Source organism: Chrysemys picta, chromosome 14, assembly GCF_011386835.1.
Source record: "Chrysemys picta bellii isolate R12L10 chromosome 14, ASM1138683v2, whole genome shotgun sequence".
In the NCBI taxonomy this organism is placed as follows: Eukaryota; Metazoa; Chordata; order Testudines; family Emydidae; genus Chrysemys; species Chrysemys picta.
The window spans coordinates 9887144-9904016 of NC_088804.1; the positions used below are offsets into that span (position 1 = coordinate 9887144).

The 16873-nt window shown below is 54.7% G+C and overlaps 1 long non-coding RNA gene across 1 annotated transcript; it reads right to left on the minus strand.

Annotated features, from left to right (window-relative positions):
• Nucleotides 1–1685: 1685 nt before the first annotated feature.
• LOC135975592 (uncharacterized) lies at nt 1686–5011 on the minus strand. The gene is made up of 2 exons (XR_010592522.1): nt 4923–5011; nt 1686–4125 (listed from the first exon to the last, which is right to left on the minus strand). It is a non-coding gene; the product is annotated as an uncharacterized LOC135975592 (long non-coding RNA).
• Nucleotides 5012–16873: the final 11862 nt, after the last annotated feature.

The window sequence follows — 16873 nt, forward strand, 5'->3', positions numbered from 1 at the left end:
TATATTAAATCTTTGCTAAAGTGATATAGGACCATCAGCCATTAGCCATTCCCAATGAACTCCCTTGCAATAACCACATAGTTGGGTCCCTTGTGACTCTAATGACAACGCGTAGCTGGTCAGTGTGTTTTTCAACAAGTACGAAAGTTGAAACATGTTTCAATAAAGAGGAAAAGATAGCCATATCAATATAAGGAGACAATTTGAGTACAAGAAATCTTGGAATTCTAGCTTTCATGCAAGAATTTTTTGAGATAGATAGGAACGTGCTGGATTGGTTCCTGCAACAGATGTGGCTTTATAGATGTTTTCACTAAAATCTGGGACATTGTGTGTGACAGATAGGGCAATTTCCCACAGTATTCTTGGGAGATCTTACTGAATTAAGTTTAAGTATCTTTGGAGTCCATTGTATTAAACGCAAAGGTTATGCACTATTATGGGTCTGAATGATCAAAGGACTATACTGAACAATGTGGCAGTCAAGAATGGTCTTTTATGACAATACGTATGTAGTGACTTTCCTGGGAAATATCTAGGGGGAGGTGAATGCAAATTTCCCACCTCTGCTTATGCAAAAAACTCGGCCTTTTGAAACTATGCCTGGAGGAGCAGGTGATTGTCTATTATTTCCTGTTCCGGAAAGCTGGAGATCAAAGGCCAAAGCTGTATTAAAGAAACATGTCAAGCTGCCCAGTCAGTGTGCCTGTTTTCACCTGAGGCTGTCATGACTCTGTAACCACAGAAGAACCCCTTGCTGAGGTTGGAAGGACTGACTCCTACCAGAGCCCTTGTTGGAGAGGTAGGCAGAGGGGTGTGTGTGTGTGTGTGTGTGTGTGTGTGTGTGTGTGTGTGTGTGTGTGTGTGTGTGTGTGTGTGTGTGTGTGTGTGTGTGTGTGTGTGTGTGTGTGTGTGTGTGTGTGTGTGTGTGTGTGTGTGTGAGAGAGAGAGAGAGAGAGAGAGAGAGAGAGAGAGAGAGAGAGATCTGGTAAGTTTATTAGTATGCCTGTAGGTTCTTTTATTGTTTTACTATGTTTTCTCTGTAATGCTTGCACATTAAGAATAAATGTGCTTGCTTATAAAGGGCGGTGTGATAACTTATAACTGCTGGCAATCACCACTGTTCATAGTCTTTGGAGAGAAAGAAAAGCTCAGACGCTGGCCTCTTTAGGCAGTCTGGCTTGCTGGGGATATCACAGTGTAGCCGGGGAACTGTGAAGCCTGGAAAAACCCAGATCAGGAGGGAGAGACACACAACGGGGCTCTGCCCAAGAGAGGTGACGGGTGAGGAGCCTGGAGCTGAGAGCCTGTGCCCTCATGGCATTATGGATGGAGAGTATAGATGCAGTTGCCCTGAACTGTGACACTGTGTAGGCTCGAAACAGAGGAGGGGAGTGAGAGCATAGATATAGGGTCCAATCCTACAACCTCCTTTGATGAACTGGTTTCCCTGAGCATGTAAGGTGCTGAGCTCCTCCTGTGAAATGCTGAACCCTCACCTCTGATTGAAACACCAACCCAACTGGCACCTTTATTGGCAGTCTCAGTCCTGGTAACCTCTGGAGATTGTCCCTCCAGGTCAGGGTTGAAGCAATGGCCAAGCTTTCTTGGAAAGCTCTCGCTGTTGTTACTGATATTGCAAGTGCTGGCATGTGCTATACATACTGTGATATACGCCCAAGTAGTTTAATTAGTCATGGTCCTTTATTTGCCTGCCAGTTTGTTAATTAATGCATTTGCTAATATCTACATGTGCTCACAGAGTTTTTGATAAGCTAATTTTAGAAATCAAAAGAAATAAAATATAGGTGACAAGATCATCCACTTATTTCAATCACAAGAACAGGAACACACTAGTGTAAAATAGCAAAGCAGCACTATATGGGAAAGAACACTCCCACCACAGAGTGATAACATGAGATAATTCCAATTCCACTTTGAAATCTTCTGACACAGGTTACAGCATTACAAGTTGCTATATCCTTTGGAAATCATCACCACAGTATCCCAAGTGCATGGGAAGCCCAGGTTGTCCACTCTTAAGATTTGGTCCTGGGTGGTACACTTGTCACTGTTGTAAAGACTACAATAGAGGTAGTACAAGCACCATGAACCGTGGTGTGAATTCATGAAGGACACTGAACCGTTTAAAAATCTCATTACATTGGTTCAGTTGCTTCCGAGGTATAGGCTTGCACTATATTAGCAATGACTTTGCTTTTGCTGTGGGATATTCTGTTACAAAGCTACAGTGAACCCCTTTTCTCTAAGCTGATGCCTAAAGGCTTCTCTAGGGATTTAAAAGGAAATAAAAGTAGGGGAGAAAGGTCCCTAGATAGACGCTGTGATTTAGAACAGTTCAATAGCTGATAACATTTCATATGAAAACCTTTTTAAAAAATGAAATCAATGCCTAATAGATTAGAAGACTGAGCTCTGGAATTGAATTAACAAATTTATTTTTTTTAAATGGGACAAAAATCAGTTGCTTTGAGAGACACTTAAAAAAACCCTTTTATTCAAAGATGTCTTGTATGAGAAACACATGTAGAATCTTTACCCTCACCTTTTTCCTACGTAGCATGTCCCTCTAACATTTTGTTTGTAGATCTATGAAAAGATTTTAAAATTATTTTATTTTCAGCAAACAATGGATGGTATGTATTTTGTAGGCTGTTCTCTCTTAATGCAATTAATTACCGGATCACATGGCTGTGACCGTCTCCCTCTTCTGGCTTACCTACAAGGCAGATAAAAGCCTGCTACAACTGCTAGCTGGTATAGATTCTCTCTTAGTTCCATTGTTTCTCATGTGTGAGGGGAGCTGTGTCTTTGCGGCCCACGTTCCTAATTTTCCCCCCAGATGCTGCATGAGTGCTAGCTAACTAAAGATGCTGATATCTGTATGGAGGCAGCCAATGGATTTGAATGCACCTACTTATATACCAAAACCTGCTTGAATGCAATAAATAATAATGCAATAATGCAAAACCATTTTAGGTTCCAGAGTGGTATTTCAACTACTCACACCTGAGAAAACGTCAGGATGGTGTCATATTTATAAATCACTAGCTGACATTTATTTTCATAGGAAAAAATAAAGAATAGAAAACGAAGACCCCAGTCTTACAACTGGATCTGTATGGGAACAGGGGTCTGCCTGCCCAGATCCAGATGCAAGCTTAGAGCCTAGCAGAACTGTGATTGATACTGCACTTAAGATAGCCACGTGCATTTAGCTGACTGCTCTTATATGTATACAGGATCACACTTTTTAAACCCAGGGAAATAAATTCAAAAATGACAGAAAAGAAAAATTACGGTTTGGATTTTAAAAGCCACAAAGCCTGGAAATTCTAAATTACAACTCTATGAGCAACCATAATTCATCCAGATTATATATATTAACGTCTAAAAGTTAACATCCTAGAACAGTGACACAAAATAATATATATGTTAGGCCATATTTTATATAATGAGAGAGAGAGCGAGAACACACTATAACCTTGAATTTCTGTGTGTTTAAAATAGTACCTATCTGTAATATTACATTAGCATAGCTTTTTCCTTTTAATAGCTCCACTTGATTGGCTTCACACCACCCTGAAAGAACATACTCCAAATTTCCAGGGCTTGGACTAATGATTTTGTTGTTACATTCCCTGAAAGGACAGTAGTAGTTTCTGGACTTTTGAAACAACCTGTTGATGATTAGAGTTTATGCTGACATTATGCCCATAGACTGTTATGCAAACCCTTACTCACACGAGGCATCTCACTGGCTACAACAGTTTGCAAGACTGGACTTGAAAGTTGTACTTATCCACAACAGTTACAAAAAAGGAAAACTTCTCTTTAATATGCTACATACAGCACATGCCTCATTATTAGACAACATAGTGACACATTTAGATAGTTTCCAGAAGACTTCATAAAAACTATTCAAAAAGCAAAAGCTTGTTTCCACATTTAGAGTCGCATGATTTCACCTAAACTTGAACCAAAGCCAGGCCTGCAATGTGCAACCCAGTTTGTATTGTTTGTTTTGTTGTTTTTCACATGAATGCTCCCTTTGAGATCTTATCATTCAAATTCAGAACAGTACAGCTACTGTTGACCAGTGTCCTACAAACACAAAATTACAGGGTTTTATAATTCAGTCCATAAAATTAGCAACCAGGGGGTTATATGCTACCTATTTCTAGATGCGAATCAAGAAGTACTAACTGGCTTTTCTAAAAGCAACTTAACTTTTTCATGCAAGTGATCTGAAAGTCTTTTTAGAGAAAGGAAGAAAAATTGAGTAGGAACAAAGACTTTTCCCAGTGGACCAGACCACTAGTTTATCGAGCTCGGTACAGTGCTTCTTGCAGAAGCCAACAGATGATACTTGTGACAAAGATGAAAACCTTCCATAATGCACCTCGTCAGTTGTACAATGCAGATGGAGGAAATTTTCCTTCTTGATCTCTGCAGACAACTGACTCGTACCCTAAAGCCTGAGAGTTGAATACCCTTATAATTATGTCAGCTACAAAAGTTATTCATGGTAATTATATTGTTCTGTTCTTTTTAAAACCTAACCATGTTATTGTTCAAAGCATTTCAGATCACTTCTAACATCCTTATAAAGACTGCTCTTCATAGCCCAACCTTACTGGATGGCCTGATTTTTCCTGCCAGCCAACCCCATAACCTGGCTTTGCTTAACAGACCTTTGCCTCCTAGCTCTGCTTCAGAAATATTCCTTGATATTTTGCTGCAGAGAGTAGATTGGACTCCAGCTCTTCTGCCTGTGCATTTTAATTAAGCTTCTTGATAAATCAGTTATTTTTTCTACCCCAATTTGTCTCTGGACCCTCAAACATTTTTACTTCAAATCCAGTACACAATGTGAATACCTGCACCAACATAATACTCACCCTTATGTGTTCAGGTGCCTTGTTTCAATCCTGTCCCAAGAACACATGCTCATGTTCTGTATTGACTGTTGGTAGGCGAACAACAACTGTCAGTAAAAAATGGCAACATCATGTTGAAACGTTCTCAAATATGGCTCTGAAAGGTGGGTTAGCTAAGGAATAGATGGTTTGATGGCTAAAGCACAGAACTGGGCATTGTTAAAGCTTGTACTATTCCCAGCTGTACCACCAAGTTGCTGTGTGACCTTGGGAAAATCATTTAGGCCCCATTTCAGCAAAGCAGCGAAGCACATGCTTTAAGAAATGTTTAGGGATGGGATTACTCACATATTTAAAGTTAAGTACTTGCTTCAGTGCTTCACTGAATCTGGACCAAATAGCTGTGTGTGTTAGTTTTTCTGTCTGTAAAATATGGATAATACTTTCCTAGCACATAGGGACATTGTGAGACTTAAGTCAATGAGGGTGAAATTTACCCTGGTACAGATGGTTGGAGTAAGGCCCTCCACTCCACCGAAAACCTGCATAGAGACATCTGGCTGATGAGCAGGGATCCTAGGTTTCTGTGATTAAAAAACCCAAAATTCTCCAATAAAAAAACATAAAAATCCACGATTATAATGAAATGGGCCGTGGGGGCTCGAGTGGTCAGCCCCGGACGACTGGGGCTTGGGCTGTCAGCCCAGGCGGCAGTAGTAAAAACTAAAGATTCTCTGTAAAAATGCAAATTCTGTGTTTTTTCCTGGCAAACGCATTTATAGGATCCCTGCTGACAAGTGCTCCTGCTGTGGCAAGAGTCCCTATATCGGCTTTATATATGAAAGGTCACTTTGTGGATGGACTCAGGGAGGGCCACTGATTCATGTTAATACTACTACCTTAACCTGGGCAACTGTTTGTGGAGGGAGGGGCTGTGTTTGCTACTGCAGTCCAATAGGCTTGAAGGAACAGCAACCACAGGGTGCACTGCAGGGAGCTGTCCATCCTGGCCCTTGGTTGGGGTTGGATTTCACCTCTCCACTTCTATGTATTTGGGCTTTATGTGAGCAAGTGAATTTCCCCCAATGTCTGTAAAGTTATTTGAGGGCCGCAGTAGGGAGGAGCCCCAGAAGGGCAAAGTACTATTATTAATCTATATAACTCTTCAGATTTATACTGAGTACTTGCCCTATGGAATTTAGATGTGTATGTTTTTCCTAATGCTAGATATTATGGATTCTGTAAAAATCGACATATAGCCTCATAAACAGAACTAGCATAATTGCAAAATTGCTTTGAAGTTGCTCTTTCCCAGGCTATATGATATATTTTAATACACGATCTGTTTCTACTCCCTTTTTTCTTGGCTTGAAATTTTCTTGGTAAAGAAAGATGGAGTGCCAGTAAAAAGGTGAATACTGTTAGTAAATGTTACCCTGTGAGGAGGTTTTGTTAACCTATTTTACTGATGGGAAACAGACAGAGAGGGTCAGTGATTTGCCCCAGGTTATACACGGTCAGGATTAGAATGCAAGAGCCCAGGGCACTGGCTCTGAACGGTCACCCCACTGGCCCTGGCTGCCGGCCCTGGCTGCCAGCCTCAGCATCATGATGCTCTAGATTGGATTAGGATATGGCTATTGGGAAGAATGCTATGGACGTTACCAGGAGATTGTCCTGAAATCGGTACCTGAGTAATTTGGAAGAGCAGAGCTGGCTCTATTGTCCTAACTCCACTTCTCACTCTTAATTCCCCTCTCCATCATACACTTCCCCAACTCTGCCCATTCTTCCTTTGGCAGCTTTCTCCACCAGTCCGCTTCCCTTGCCAACTGCCCCACCCCACTGCCAATTGCCCCACCTGCCGCTTCCCTTACCAACTGCCCCCACCCCTCTGCTAACTGCTCCCACCTGCTGCTTCCCTTGGCAACTGCCCCACCCCACTGCCAAGTACCCACCTCCTGCTTTCCTGGTCATCTGCCACCACCCTCTGCCAACAGCCCCACCTGCTGCTTCCCTTACCAACTACCCCACTCCTCTGCCAACTGCCCCACCTGCTGCTTCCCTTACCAACTACCCCACCCCTCCGCCAACTGCCCCACCTGCTGCTTTCCTTGCCACTTGCCCCACCCCTCTGCCAACTGTCCCACCTCCTGCTTTCCTTGCTAACTGCCCCCACCCCTCTGCCAACTGCCCCATCCCTCTGCCAACTGCCCCACCTCCTGCTTTCCTTGCCAACTGCCCCCACCCTCTGCCAACTGCCCGACCTGCTGCTTCCCTTACCAACTACCCCACCCCTCCACCAACTGCCCCACCTGCTGCTTTCCTTACCAACTACCCCACCCCTCTGCCAACTGCCCCACCTGCTGCTTCCCTTACCAACTGCCCCCACCCCTCTGCCAACTGCCCCATCTCCTGCTTTCCTTGCCAACTGATCCCACCCCTCTGCCAACTGTCCCACCTCCTGCTTTCCTTGCCAACTGCCCCCACCCCTCTGCCAACTGCCCCATCTCCTGCTTTCCTTGCCAACTGCCCCACCCCTCTGCCAACTGTCCCACCTCCTGCTTTCCTTGCCAACTGCCCCCACTCCTCTGCCAACTGTCCCACCTCCTGCTCTCCTTGCTAACTGCCCCATCCCTCTGCCAACTGCCCCATCTCCTGCTTTCCTTGCCAACTGCTCCCACCCCTCTGCCAACTGTCCCACCTCCTGCTTTCCTTGCCAACTGCCCCACCCCTCTGCCAACTGCCCCACCTGCTGCTTTCCTTGCTAACTGCCCCCACCCCTCTGCCAACTGTCCCACCTCCTGCTCTCCTTGCTAACTGCCCCATCCCTCTGCCAACTGCCCCAACTCCTGCTTTCCTCTGCCAACTGCCCCCACCCCTCTGCCAACTGCCCCCACCCCTCTGCCAACTGCCCCCACCCCTCTGCCAACTGTCCCACCTCCTGCTTTCCTTGCTAACTGCCCCCACCCCATCTCCTGCTTTCCTTGCCAATTGCCCCACCCCTCTGCCAACTGTCCCACCTCCTGCTTTCCTTGCCAACTGACCCCACCCCTCTGCCAACTGCCCCACCTCCTGCTTTCCTTGCCAACTGCCCCACCCCTCTGCCAACTGCCCCACCTCCTGCTTTCCTTGCTAACTGCCCCCACCCTCTGCCAACTGCCCCACCTCCTGCTTTCCTTGCCAACTGCCCCACGTCCTGCTTCCCTTGCCAACTGCCCCCACCCCTCTGCCAACTGCCCCACCTCCTGCTTTCCTTGCCAACTGCCCCACGTCCTGCTTCCCTTGCCAACTGCCCCCACCCCTCTGCCAACTGTCCCACCTCCTGCTTTCCTTGCTAACTGCCCCCACCCTCTGCCAACTGCCCCACGTCCTGCTTCCCTTGCCAACTGCCCCCCACCCCTCTGCCAACTGTCCCACCTCCTGCTTTCCTTGCCAACTGCCCCACCCCTCTGCCAACTGCCCCCACCCCTCTGCCAACTGTCCCACCTCCTGCTTTCCTTGCTAACTGCCCCCACTCCTCTGCCAACTGCCCCACCTCCTGCTTTCCTTGCCATCTGCCCCACCCCTCTGCCAACTGTCCCACCTCCTGCTTTCCTTGCTAACTGCCCCCACCCCTCTGCCAACTGTCCCACCTCCTGCTTTCCTTGCCAACTGCCCCCACCTCTCTGCCAACTGTCCCACCTCCTGCTTTCCTTGCCAACTGCCCCACCCCTCTGCCAACTGTCCCACCTCCTGCTCTCCTTGCTAACTGCCCCATCCCTCTGCCAACTGCCCCATCTCCTGCTTTCCTTGCCAACTGCTCCCACCCCTCTGCCAACTGCCCCAACTCCTGCTTTCCTTGCCAACTGCCCCACCCCTCTGCCAACTGCCCCCACCCCTCTGCCAACTGTCCCACCTCCTGCTTTCCTTGCTAACTGCCCCCACCCCATCTCCTGCTTTCCTTGCCAATTGCCCCACCCCTCTGCCAACTGTCCCACCTCCTGCTTTCCTTGCCAACTGCCCCCACCCCTCTGCCAACTGCCCCACCTCCTGCTTTCCTTGCCAACTGCCCCCACCCCTCTGCCAACTGCCCCACCTCCTGCTTTCCTTGCCAACTGCCCCCACCCCTCTGCCAACTGCCCCACCTCCTGCTTTCCTTGCCAACTGCCCCACCCCTCTGCCAACTGCCCCACCTCCGGCTTTCCTTGCCAACTGCCCCACCCCTCTGCCAACTGCCCCACCTCCTGCTTTCCTTGCCAACTGCCCCACGTCCTGCTTCCCTTGCCAACTGCCCCCACCGCTCTGCCAACTGTCCCACCTCCTGCTTTCCTTGCTAACTGCCCCCACCCCTCTGCCAACTGTCCCACCTCCTGCTTTCCTTGCCAACTGCCCCCACCCCTCTGCCAACTGCCCCACCTCCTGCTTTCCTTGCCAACTGCCCCCACCCCTCTGCCAACTGCCCCACCTCCTGCTTTCCTTGCCAACTGCCCCACCCCTCTGCCAGCTGCCCCACCTCCTGCTTTCCTTGCCAACTGCCCCACCCCTCTGCCAACTGCCCCACCTCCTGCTTTCCTTGCCAACTGCCCCACCCCTCTGCCAACTGCCCCACCTCCTGCTTTCCTTGCCAACTGCCCCACGTCCTGCTTCCCTTGCCAACTGCCCCCACCGCTCTGCCAACTGTCCCACCTCCTGCTTTCCTTGCCAACTGCCCCACCCCTCTGCCAACTGCCCCACCTCCTGCTTCCCTTGCCAACTGCCCCCACCGCTCTGCCAACTGTCCCACCTCCTGCTTTCCTTGCCAACTGCCCCACCCCTCTGCCAACTGTCCCACCTCCTGCTTTCCTTGCCAACTGCCCCCACCCCTCTGCCAACTGCCCCACCTCCTGCTTTCCTTGCTAACTGCCCCATCCCTCTGCCAACTGCCCCCACCCCTCTGCCAACTGCCCCACCTCCTGCTTTCCTTGCTAACTGCCCCATCCCTCTGCCAACTGCCCCCACCCCTCTGCCAACTGCCCCACCTCCTGCTTTCCTTGCTAACTGCCCCCACCCTCTGCCAACTGCCCCACCTCCTGCTTTCCTTGCCAACTGCCCCACGTCCTGCTTCCCTTGCCAACTGCCCCCACCGCTCTGCCAACTGTCCCACCTCCTGCTTTCCTTGCCAACTGCCCCACGTCCTGCTTCCCTTGCCAACTGCCCCCACCCCTCTGCCAACTGTCCCACCTCCTGCTTTCCTTGCCAACTGCCCCCACCCCTCTGCCAACTGTCCCACCTCCTGCTTTCCTTGCTAACTGCCCCCACCCCTCTGCCAACTGTCCCACCTCCTGCTTTCCTTGCCAACTGCCCCCACCCCTCTGCCAACTGCCCCACCTCCTGCTTTCCTTGCCAACTGCCCCACCCCTCTGCCAACTGCCCCACCTCCTGCTTTCCTTGCTAACTGCCCCCACCCCTCTGCCAACTGCCCCACCTCCTGCTTTCCTTGCCAACTGCCCCACCCCTCTGCCAACTGCCCCACCTCCTGCTTTCCTTGCCAACTGCCCCACGTCCTGCTTCCCTTGCCAACTGCCCCCACCGCTCTGCCAACTGTCCCACCTCCTGCTTTCCTTGCTAACTGCCCCCACCCCTCTGCCAACTGTCCCACCTCCTGCTTTCCTTGCCAACTGCCCCCACCCCTCTGCCAACTGCCCCACCTCCTGCTTTCCTTGCCAACTGCCCCACCCCTCTGCCAACTGCCCCACCTCCTGCTTTCCTTGCCAACTGCCCCACGTCCTGCTTCCCTTGCCAACTGCCCCCACCCCTCTGCCAACTGCCCCACCTCCTGCTTTCCTTGCCAACTGCCCCACGTCCTGCTTCCCTTGCCAACTGCCCCCACCCCTCTGCCAACTGTCCCACCTCCTGCTTTCCTTGCTAACTGCCCCCACCCTCTGCCAACTGCCCCAACTCCTGCTTTCCTTGCCAACTGCCCCACGTCCTGCTTCCCTTGCCAACTGCCCCCACCCCTCTGCCAACTGTCCCACCTCCTGCTTTCCTTGCCAACTGCCCCACCCCTCTGCCAACTGCCCCCACCCCTCTGCCAACTGTCCCACCTCCTGCTTTCCTTGCTAACTGCCCCCACTCCTCTGCCAACTGCCCCACCTCCTGCTTTCCTTGCCATCTGCCCCACCCCTCTGCCAACTGCCCCACCTCCTGCTTTCCTTGCCAACTGCCCCACCCCTCTGCCAACTGCCCCACCTCCTGCTTTCCTTGCCAACTGCCCCACCCCTCTGCCAACTGCCCCACCTCCTGCTTTCCTTGCCAACTGCCCCACCTCCTGCTTTCCTTGCCAACTGCCCCCACCCCTCTGCCAACTGCCCCACCTCCTGCTTTCCTTGCCAACTGCCCCACGTCCTGCTTCCCTTGCCAACTGCCCCCACCCCTCTGCCAACTGTCCCACCTCCTGCTTTCCTTGCCAACTGCCCCCACCCCTCTGCCAACTGTCCCACCTCCTGCTTTCCTTGCTAACTGCCCCACCCCTCTGCCAACTGTCCCACCTCCTGCTTTCCTTGCTAACTGCCCCACCCCTCTGCCAACTGTCCCACCTCCTGCTCTCCTTGCTAACTGCCCCATCCCTCTGCCAACTGCCCCCACCCCTCTGCCAACTGCCCCACCTGCTGCTTTCCTTGCTAACTGCCCCCACCCTCTGCCAACTGCCCCACCTCCTGCTTTCCTTGCCAACTGCCCCACCCCTCTGCCAACTGCCCCACCTCCTGCTTTCCTTGCCAACTGCCCCACCCCTCTGCCAACTGCCCCACCTCCTGCTTTCCTTGCCAACTGCCCCACGTCCTGCTTCCCTTGCCAACTGCCCCCACCGCTCTGCCAACTGTCCCACCTCCTGCTTTCCTTGCTAACTGCCCCCACCCCTCTGCCAACTGTCCCACCTCCTGCTTTCCTTGCCAACTGCCCCCACCCCTCTGCCAACTGCCCCACCTCCTGCTTTCCTTGCCAACTGCCCCACCCCTCTGCCAACTGCCCCACCTCCTGCTTTCCTTGCCAACTGCCCCACCCCTCTGCCAACTGCCCCACCTCCTGCTTTCCTTGCCAACTGCCCCACCCCTCTGCCAACTGCCCCACCTCCTGCTTTCCTTGCCAACTGCCCCACGTCCTGCTTCCCTTGCCAACTGCCCCCACCGCTCTGCCAACTGTCCCACCTCCTGCTTTCCTTGCTAACTGCCCCCACCCCTCTGCCAACTGCCCCACCTCCTGCTTTCCTTGCCAACTGCCCCCACCCCTCTGCCAACTGCCCCACCTCCTGCTTTCCTTGCCAACTGCCCCACCCCCTCTGCCAGCTGCCCCACCTCCTGCTTTCCTTGCCAACTGCCCCACCCCTCTGCCAACTGCCCCACCTCCTGCTTTCCTTGCCAACTGCCCCACCCCTCTGCCAACTGCCCCACCTCCTGCTTTCCTTGCCAACTGCCCCACGTCCTGCTTCCCTTGCCAACTGCCCCCACCGCTCTGCCAACTGTCCCACCTCCTGCTTTCCTTGCTAACTGCCCCCACCCCTCTGCCAACTGCCCCACCTCCTGCTTTCCTTGCTAACTGCCCCATCCCTCTGCCAACTGCCCCCACCCCTCTGCCAACTGCCCCACCTCCTGCTTTCCTTGCTAACTGCCCCATCCCTCTGCCAACTGCCCCCACCCCTCTGCCAACTGCCCCACCTCCTGCTTTCCTTGCTAACTGCCCCCACCCTCTGCCAACTGCCCCACCTCCTGCTTTCCTTGCCAACTGCCCCACGTCCTGCTTCCCTTGCCAACTGCCCCCACCCCTCTGCCAACTGCCCCACCTCCTGCTTTCCTTGCCAACTGCCCCACGTCCTGCTTCCCTTGCCAACTGCCCCCACCCCTCTGCCAACTGTCCCACCTCCTGCTTTCCTTGCTAACTGCCCCCACCCTCTGCCAACTGCCCCAACTCCTGCTTTCCTTGCCAACTGCCCCACGTCCTGCTTCCCTTGCCAACTGCCCCCACCCTCTGCCAACTGCCCCACCTCCTGCTTTCCTTGCCAACTGCCCCACGTCCTGCTTCCCTTGCCAACTGCCCCCACCCCTCTGCCAACTGTCCCACCTCCTGCTTTCCTTGCTAACTGCCCCCACTCCTCTGCCAACTGCCCCACCTCCTGCTTTCCTTGCCAACTGCCCCCACCCCTCTGCCAACTGCCCCACCTCCTGCTTTCCTTGCCATCTGCCCCACCCCTCTGCCAACTGCCCCACCTCCTGCTTTCCTTGCCAACTGCCCCACCTCCTGCTTTCCTTGCCAACTGCCCCCACCCCTCTGCCAACTGCCCCACCTCCTGCTTTCCTTGCCAACTGCCCCACGTCCTGCTTCCCTTGCCAACTGCCCCCACCCCTCTGCCAACTGTCCCACCTCCTGCTTCCCTTGCCAACTGCCCCCACCCCTCTGCCAACTGTCCCACCTCCTGCTTTCCTTGCCAACTGCCCCCACCCCTCTGCCAACTGTCCCACCTCCTGCTTTCCTTGCTAACTGCCCCCACCCCTCTGCCAACTGTCCCACCTCCTGCTTTCCTTGCCAACTGCCCCCACCCCTCTGCCAACTGCCCCACCTCCTGCTTTCCTTGCCAACTGCCCCCACCCCTCTGCCAACTGCCCCACCTCCTGCTTTCCTTGCCAACTGCCCCACCCCTCTGCCAACTGCCCCACCTCCTGCTTTCCTTGCCAACTGCCCCACCCCTCTGCCAACTGCCCCACCTCCTGCTTCCCTTGCCAACTGCCCCACCCCTCTGCCAACTGCCCCACCTCCTGCTTTCCTTGCCAACTGCCCCACCCCTCTGCCAACTGCCCCACCTCCTGCTTTCCTTGCCAACTGCCCCACATCCTGCTTCCCTTGCCAACTGCCCCCACCGCTCTGCCAACTGTCCCACCTCCTGCTTTCCTTGCTAACTGCCCCCACCCCTCTGCCAACTGTCCCACCTCCTGCTTTCCTTGCCAACTGCCCCCACCCCTCTGCCAACTGCCCCACCTCCTGCTTTCCTTGCCAACTGCCCCACCCCTCTGCCAACTGCCCCACCTCCTGCTTTCCTTGCTAACTGCCCCCACCCTCTGCCAACTGCCCCACCTCCTGCTTTCCTTGCCAACTGCCCCACGTCCTGCTTCCCTTGCCAACTGCCCCCACCCCTCTGCCAACTGCCCCACCTCCTGCTTTCCTTGCCAACTGCCCCACGTCCTGCTTCCCTTGCCAACTGCCCCCACCCCTCTGCCAACTGTCCCACCTCCTGCTTTCCTTGCTAACTGCCCCCACCCTCTGCCAACTGCCCCACGTCCTGCTTCCCTTGCCAACTGCCCCCACCCCTCTGCCAACTGTCCCACCTCCTGCTTTCCTTGCCAACTGCCCCACCCCTCTGCCAACTGCCCCCACCCCTCTGCCAACTGTCCCACCTCCTGCTTTCCTTGCTAACTGCCCCCACTCCTCTGCCAACTGCCCCACCTCCTGCTTTCCTTGCCATCTGCCCCACCCCTCTGCCAACTGCCCCACCTCCTGCTTTCCTTGCCAACTGCCCCACCTCCTGCTTTCCTTGCCAACTGCCCCCACCCCTCTGCCAACTGCCCCACCTCCTGCTTTCCTTGCCAACTGCCCCACGTCCTGCTTCCCTTGCCAACTGCCCCCACCCCTCTGCCAACTGTCCCACCTCCTGCTTTCCTTGCCAACTGCCCCCACCCCTCTGCCAACTGTCCCACCTCCTGCTTTCCTTGCTAACTGCCCCCACCCCTCTGCCAACTGTCCCACCTCCTGCTTTCCTTGCCAACTGCCCCACCCCTCTGCCAACTGTCCCACCTCCTGCTCTCCTTGCTAACTGCCCCATCCCTCTGCCAACTGCCCCCACCCCTCTGCCAACTGCCCCACCTGCTGCTTTCCTTGCTAACTGCCCCCACCCTCTGCCAACTGCCCCACCTCCTGCTTTCCTTGCCAACTGCCCCACCCCTCTGCCAACTGCCCCACCTCCTGCTTTCCTTGCCAACTGCCCCACCCCTCTGCCAACTGCCCCACCTCCTGCTTTCCTTGCCAACTGCCCCACGTCCTGCTTCCCTTGCCAACTGCCCCCACCGCTCTGCCAACTGTCCCACCTCCTGCTTTCCTTGCTAACTGCCCCCACCCCTCTGCCAACTGTCCCACCTCCTGCTTTCCTTGCCAACTGCCCCCACCCCTCTGCCAACTGCCCCACCTCCTGCTTTCCTTGCCAACTGCCCCACCCCTCTGCCAACTGCCCCACCTCCTGCTTTCCTTGCCAACTGCCCCACCCCTCTGCCAACTGCCCCACCTCCTGCTTTCCTTGCCAACTGCCCCACCCCTCTGCCAACTGCCCCACCTCCTGCTTTCCTTGCCAACTGCCCCACGTCCTGCTTCCCTTGCCAACTGCCCCCACCGCTCTGCCAACTGTCCCACCTCCTGCTTTCCTTGCTAACTGCCCCCACCCCTCTGCCAACTGTCCCACCTCCTGCTTTCCTTGCCAACTGCCCCCACCCCTCTGCCAACTGCCCCACCTCCTGCTTTCCTTGCTAACTGCCCCCACCCCTCTGCCAACTGTCCCACCTCCTGCTTTCCTTGCCAACTGCCCCATCCCTCTGCCAACTGCCCCCACCCCTCTGCCAACTGCCCCACCTCCTGCTTTCCTTGCTAACTGCCCCCACCCTCTGCCAACTGCCCCACCTCCTGCTTTCCTTGCCAACTGCCCCACGTCCTGCTTCCCTTGCCAACTGCCCCCACCCCTCTGCCAACTGCCCCACCTCCTGCTTTCCTTGCCAACTGCCCCACGTCCTGCTTCCCTTGCCAACTGCCCCCACCCCTCTGCCAACTGTCCCACCTCCTGCTTTCCTTGCCAACTGCCCCACCCCTCTGCCAACTGCCCCACCTCCTGCTTTCCTTGCCAACTGCCCCACCCCTCTGCCAACTGCCCCACCTCCTGCTTTCCTTGCCAACTGCCCCACCCCTCTGCCAACTGCCCCACCTCCTGCTTTCCTTGCCAACTGCCCCACGTCCTGCTTCCCTTGCCAACTGCCCCCACCGCTCTGCCAACTGTCCCACCTCCTGCTTTCCTTGCTAACTGCCCCCACCCCTCTGCCAACTGTCCCACCTCCTGCTTTCCTTGCCAACTGCCCCCACCCCTCTGCCAACTGCCCCACCTCCTGCTTTCCTTGCTAACTGCCCCATCCCTCTGCCAACTGCCCCCACCCCTCTGCCAACTGCCCCACCTCCTGCTTTCCTTGCTAACTGCCCCCACCCTCTGCCAACTGCCCCACCTCCTGCTTTCCTTGCCAACTGCCCCACGTCCTGCTTCCCTTGCCAACTGCCCCCACCCTCTGCCAACTGCCCCACCTCCTGCTTTCCTTGCCAACTGCCCCACGTCCTGCTTCCCTTGCCAACTGCCCCCACCCCTCTGCCAACTGCCCCACCTCCTGCTTTCCTTGCCAACTGCCCCACGTCCTGCTTCCCTTGCCAACTGCCCCCACCCCTCTGCCAACTGTCCCACCTCCTGCTTTCCTTGCTAACTGCCCCCACCCTCTGCCAACTGCCCCACCTCCTGCTTTCCTTGCCAACTGCCCCACGTCCTGCTTCCCTTGCCAACTGCCCCCACCCTCTGCCAACTGCCCCACCTCCTGCTTTCCTTGCCAACTGCCCCACGTCCTGCTTCCCTTGCCAACTGCCCCCACCCCTCTGCCAACTGCCCCACCTCCTGCTTTCCTTGCCAACTGCCCCACGTCCTGCTTCCCTTGCCAACTGCCCCCACCCCTCTGCCAACTGTCCCACCCCCTGCTTTCCTTGCCAACTGCCCCACCCCTCTGCCAACTGCCCCCACCCCACTGCCAACTGCCCCACCTGCTGCTTTCCTAGTCAACTCCCCCCGGCCATTTCCCTTGTCAGTGCCCGCCCGGTGCCTCCACAGCCAAATGCCCCTTTCCCTACCCCCCCGCCAGCTCCCCCCGCAGCCCGGCTCGCCCCGCGGCTGA